This window comes from Silene latifolia, chromosome Y, assembly GCF_048544455.1.
Source record: "Silene latifolia isolate original U9 population chromosome Y, ASM4854445v1, whole genome shotgun sequence".
Classification (NCBI taxonomy): domain Eukaryota; kingdom Viridiplantae; phylum Streptophyta; class Magnoliopsida; order Caryophyllales; family Caryophyllaceae; genus Silene; species Silene latifolia.
In genome coordinates this window covers 355248130-355254383 of record NC_133538.1, presented here as the reverse complement: position 1 = coordinate 355254383, position 6254 = coordinate 355248130, and the positions used below count along the sequence as shown (strand labels likewise).

General features: G+C 40.4%; 1 non-coding gene across 1 annotated transcript; it reads left to right on the top strand.

Moving 5' to 3' along the window:
* Positions 1-5213: 5213 nt before the first annotated feature.
* Positions 5214-5320, top strand: LOC141634642 (small nucleolar RNA R71). The gene has a single exon (XR_012539368.1). It is a non-coding gene; the product is annotated as a small nucleolar RNA R71 (small nucleolar RNA).
* Positions 5321-6254: the final 934 nt, after the last annotated feature.

Here is a 6254-nt window from a genome sequence, read left to right as displayed (position 1 = left end):
ATATAAACAAGACTACACTACAAAAGGAAATAAACATGTTTTTGGCTTTTTAATTTTTTCAATTTTTATGATTTTCAAAATTTTTCAATTTTTATCATTTTGGAATATAAAGTTAAGTTAGAATTCCCCATCCCCACACTAATATGGGCATTGTCCTCAATGGCCAAAATGAAGGGGAACTATGCAAAGATGATGCATGATTTCTATACTAAATGCAATCTACACTAGTCTACACTACATGATGCATGGTTTTTGTTATGACGGAGTTGATAATTTAGATTACCTCCCATTGTGTATGCATTAACTTCCCCAAACCGAGTTAGACACTATTGCTAATGTCCAAGTATGGGTGTAGTTCATGCACACACTATGCAATGCATGAAACTAATTTGTCATTTTGGATTTTGAAAGTAGGAACAATAAAATGAGAACACCTCAATGGTACCGAGGTGTGAGTCCTCTATGGTGCTAGGACTACTCCAACAATGATCAAGAAAATAATTAAAACAAAGAGAGAAATAGACAAACCATGAGAGGGTAGGAGCCTCCAAGGCTTGATAATCTTCCATCATATCATCACCATCATCACCTTTCTCATTAGAAGTGGTCTCATTGCCACTTCCCTCTTCATTTGCTTTTTCACTTTATTCTTCACCTTGCTCATCATCTTGCTCACCATCCTCTACTCCTTCTTCACTTGCTTCCTTATCAATGTTATCATCAACCTCTTCATTACCGACAACCTCATTGTCACCCGAAACGACCCTAGATGCACCCAGAAATAGGACTTCTCTATCCGCCCAACTAGGCAAAGGACATGATGGATCAAGTAGTCCTTGCCTAGCTAAGTGTAGGAGGGGTGGATATTGAGCCAAGTAAGCATTTTTCCGATCCTCAAAGGCTTGTTTGTGCATTGCTTGCATGAGAAGAGGAGGGCATTTCAAGTTCACCCTTTTGTTGTCGGATAATATACTCAGCCTCTTTTGAAAGGGGAAGTAGATAATTGGTCCGGTGGACGCTTAGACGACAAATCTTTGAAGGCAAAGTAAACGATCTAGCCTCACTAGTGAGTCATCCATACTTGGTGTCAAGAGGGTTATGGGCAACCCACTTGTACTTGTGTATCATAGTATGCATATCAACAAGATGACCACCCTCATTTGCTTTAAACTTGTTATCCTTGTTGAAGTTAGGATCAAAGTATTTAGCTAGGATAGTGACTAGGCCGCCATTGACAATAACGGTAGTGCCTTTCTTCCCACAATCAATGTTGAGCCATCTATCTACCAAAAGCCTTAAAGAGTTGAAAGGCTTGGTGTGTACTCTTCCAATGTTCAAAGCCGATTCAAGAAGAATAAAATCAAGTTTGGTGAAATGGTTGGTATCTTTCCTTGCAATAATGGTGTTTCCTATGACCTTGTGCCATACCCTTATGCCCGGATGGTGGACTAAAAGAGCACGACTCGCATGAAAATCCTCAAATTTCCTTCCGGAAATTGCCTCCCAAAGAGGGTCGGGGTCATACTTTCCATAATTCTTAAAATAACTCGGTTCATCACTAAGACCCAAATTAGCTAGACGAAACTCGAGGTTCTCCCTAGTCTCAACTTTGGTGACTTTCAAAGAACTCAAAAATTCCAAGGTAAGGGAGGGGTATGTCAATTCTTTTGATTCAAACAATTTCTTCAACCCCATGGCTTTGAAAAAGCCTCTAGTTTGCTCAAGGACACCCAACTTGTCTAAGGTATTTTCACAAATAAACTTGGTGGATTGAAATGATTTCCTAGCAAACTTGGCAAAAGTATCTCAATGGGTTTTGGAAATAAAAGTTACCTCCGGATAATGCAAAAGTTGATCAATTTCCGGAGTCGTAGATGTTGTTGCTCCCATAGAAAGTTATTGTTGTTGTTGCACTTCCAAGTTTGGGGTTGCTACCACCATAGCCAATGCTGTCTTTGATTGAAGAGCCCTTTGCCTTTGTGAAAGTGTCTTAGCCTTTGGTGCCTTTGTTGCCTTTGTTGTTCCCTTAGTCTTTGCCATTGATGAATTAACCAAGAAAAGAATGAAAAATCTTCAATTTGTAGTGTACCCAAATCGATTTAAAGGTGAAAGGCTTTGCCTTTATGAATTCAAAAATCGACTCAAAGGTTGAAGATTTTGTGCTTGGTTTTGATTTTTATTGAAAAAGGAGTGATTGATTTTTTTTGTTAAAAGGATGATTTGATTTGATTTTGGTGAATGTAGTTGAAGAATTTTGTTTTTGTGATGGAGAGGATGAGGGTTTTGATGTTTTTGAGTAGTGTTATGAATGAATGAATGAATGAATGAATGAATGAAGGTGTGGGGGGGGGGGGTTTATAAAGCCCGAAAAATTCGAATCTGCGGGGCAATCCATGCGGTTTCGCTCAAAACGGGCGGATTCTCGCACTTTCTCGGGTTGGGAAAAACTCGCCTAAAGACGGGCGTCTTTAAGAGAAGACGCTCGGATTCGCCGACACGGGACGGGCGGATTCTTCAAGACGGACGGATTTCATCCAGGAATTTTTCTTGTTTTCCTCAGCAGAGAAGACGGGCGTCTTCCTCACAAGACGGGCGGACTTTCAGAGACGAGCGGATTGCAGTTCAGGATGCCCGGATTCTCTTACAGTAAAAAATCTTTCAAAAATTCAGCTCATAGGGATGTGCGTCTTCTACCCAAAACGCTCGGAATGTCTGTAGACGGGCGGATTCTCCTGAATCCGCTTGGATTCGGCCCCTTTGTACCCGGATTCAGTTCTATCCGTGTACAATGCATATACCTTATCATTCTTCCATTCTTCTTTATATCTTGTGTTCTTCATTGTGGGGGCACTACTAAGGCATGGATAGCCTAGGCAATTGCCATCCCCACACTAAGCTAGAGCACTACACATTAATTGAAATTATTAGTCCCTCCCTCACTTCTCTCAAACATGACAATTATCTTGATCAAAGTAAATAAAAATCCAAAGATGACAAAAAAAAATGCAAGAATTGAAATGCGAGTTAAGGAGTTAGAAATATTTACAAACGGTGGTTTAGTGAGGACTCCACCAAACTCTCATTCTTGATGAGATGTCAAGGGGGCATGTTCAAGGTGTTGTTGATGTTGCTCAACACCTTGAAAAAGTAATCAAAAGCTTGTTCATTATTGTTATAGAGCTCTTCAATAGACTTTGGCCCTTGTTGTCGGTCTTGATCGATGGCTTTACCAATTTAGGGATTAAAAATCCCTTCAAATTCGTCGTCCCAAAGACCACAAACTTCATTAAGTTGATCATTAAAAATCTCTTGATTTGATGGAGACAACTCTCCCAAATTCCTCTTTTGGCCAATAAGGCCATCCTCTTTTTCTTTGATTGATTTTGATGAGATTTGCAAGCTCTCCTTGTCACAATTCACCTGCTCTTTGAATGGAGCATCTTCAATTTTCTTCTTCCATTGGAGTTCCGATTTCTTCCTCTCATCCTTTCGGCTATAATGATCAATCATGAAACACGGTTCATGCAAACGAGGAGCTCTCATAGTCTTGTCAAGATTAAAGGTTATGCTTTCATCTCCCACTACTAGAGTGAGCTCACCATGTTTCACATCAATCACCGCACCCGCGGTGTGTAGGAAAGGTCTTCCTAGAATGATTGGAATGTTGGAATCTTCCTCCATATCAACAATGACAAAGTCCACCGGGATGAAAAACTTCCCAATTCGCACGGGGACATCTTCCCATATCCCTAATGGTGTCTTCGTCGATCTATCCGCCATTTGGAGTGTGATGTTGGTACATTTAAGCTCTCCCATCCCCAACCTTTTACTCACTGAGTACGGCATAACACTTACACTAGCCCCTAGATCACATAAGGCTTTGTTGATCGTTGTGTCGCCAATGGTACACGGTATTGAGAAGCTTCCCGGATCCTTTAGTTTTGGAGGTGAACTCCCTTGAAGTATTGCACTACTCACCTTAGTGAAGGCGATAGTCTCAAGTTTCCGGATTGATTTCTTCTTTGTGAGGATATCTTTTATGTATTTCGCATAGGCCGGCACGTGATTATTAATTCCGTGAAAGGAATTGAGACTTCCAAATTCTTCACAATTTCCATGAACTTTCCAAGTTGGTCATCAAATTTTGGCTTGGCTTGACGACTTGGAAAAGGAAGTCTAATCACAATGGGCTCCTTCTCCTTGACCTTGTCTCATTTTTCTTTGAAATTTCTTCTTTTGATGATTCTCCATCTTTGGAGTTTTGCACAATTTCTTCCTTATCACTAGCTTCCACAACTTCATCCTCAACTTGCTTCTTCGGTGCTTCATACCTTGCACCACTTCTCAAGTGAATGGCACTAACCGTTTCATGTCTTGGGGGATTACTTTGAGGTGGTAATTGCCCCTTTTGTCTTTGTGAGCTTGAAGATGCTAGTTGAGTCAATCGTGTTTCCAACATGTTGGTGTGAGCTAGAATGTTGTTGATGGTGGTTTCCTTTGCTTTACTATCTTTTTGCATTTGAGTGAAAAATTCTTGTTGATTCTTTTGCATTTGGAGGACCGCTTTTTGGACATCAAAACCTTGGTCATTTTGGTGATTGTATGGATTTTGATTTTGGTAACCTTGGTTTTGATTGTAAAAGGGTCTTTGATTTTGGTTTCTCATGGGTGGTGGAGTGTATGTTGTTTGAGGGTTTTGAACATTTTGGCTTTTGTATGAGAGATTTGGGTGAAACTTGGTGTTTTCATTGTAATAGTTGGAATAAGGGGCGCCACTCTTGTATGCTTGGAAAGCATTCACTTGTTCATTTGTTCCCCTACATTCACTTTGGTCATGTCCCAAAGTTCCACAATTCTCACATATCCCACTTGGGATTGATGAGGATGCCGTCATGGCATTAACATGATGCTTTGGTGATTTTGAGACTTCTTCAAGTCTAGCCATAGCTTTTTCAAACTTCAAGTTGATTGTGTCAATATGAGCACTAAGTTGAGCACCCAATTGAGTAACGGAGTCCACTTCATGCTTTCCTCCTCTAGTAGTCTTGCGAGGTCTACTATATTGTGAGTTATGGACCGCCATTTCCTCAATTTTGTTCCATGTTTGATTGTCATCAACTTCGGTGAACATTCCATTTGATCCCATGTTGAGAATGTTCCTTGAATCTTCATATAAACCGTTCCAAAATTGTTGTACCAAGAAGCATTCGCTAAGTCCATGGTGAGGACATGAGCGACAAATTCCCTTGAACCGCTCCCAAGCTTCATACAAAGATTCTTCATCCCTTTACTTAAAACCCGTAATTTGAGCTCTTAGCATGTTAGTCTTTTCCGGTGGGTAAAATTTTTTTAGAAAGTTAGAGCCAACTTCTTCCAAGAATCTATTCCGAGAGTGGCCTTGTCAAGGCCCTTCAACCATTGTTTCGCGGTGCCGATTAGAGAAAAAGGAAATAAGACCCATCGAATTTGGTCTTGAGTCACACCGGTTTGAGAGATCGCATCACAATAGTCGCAAAAGGTTTCCATATGAGAATAAGGGTCTTCACTAGGCATCCCCCCAAATTGGCTCCTTTCGACTAATTGGATAAAGGCGGATTTGGCAATAAAATTTCCGGTTAGATGTTGTGGTGTAGGAGTACCATTGGGTAGGTTCTCCTCGGTGGGTACGGAATGTGATGAGAATTTAGGCATTGTAGGTTGATTTTGTGGGGTATTGTGTAATGGGTTCTCCTCTCCTTCTCTTGCAAAAGGGTTGATGAACTCAATAGTTGGTTGAACAACACTAATACCTCTCAAATTCCTCCTAGCAAATCTCCTATTGTTCGTCAAGGTTCTTTCAATTTCACGGTCAAAAGGTAACAAATCACCTTGTGACCTTCTAGACATGCAAAATATCAAACAACTCGAAAACAATTAGAACAAACCTTGAGGAGTTTTACTTCCCCAAGTCAAATAAAGACACAACTAATAACAATAAAAGGAAATCTAAATCAAGTAAACACCGTCCCCGGCAACGGCGCCATTTTTGATCGGTCCGTTTCGTATTCACAATTTAAGGTGTGGTCGTTGGGTCACGTCCGAATCAAAACACAATTTATAGCTTCGAAAACAAATCTACAATTAGTAAAGAGGCAAGTAAAGGTCGGATCCCAAGGGACGGGTATTGAAATGAGATTTCTATTGCAACTAGTAGTGTCTTAGGGGTGTCACAAATTGGGTTGATGTAGAAGGTCACTAAACTAAAATATCAATGG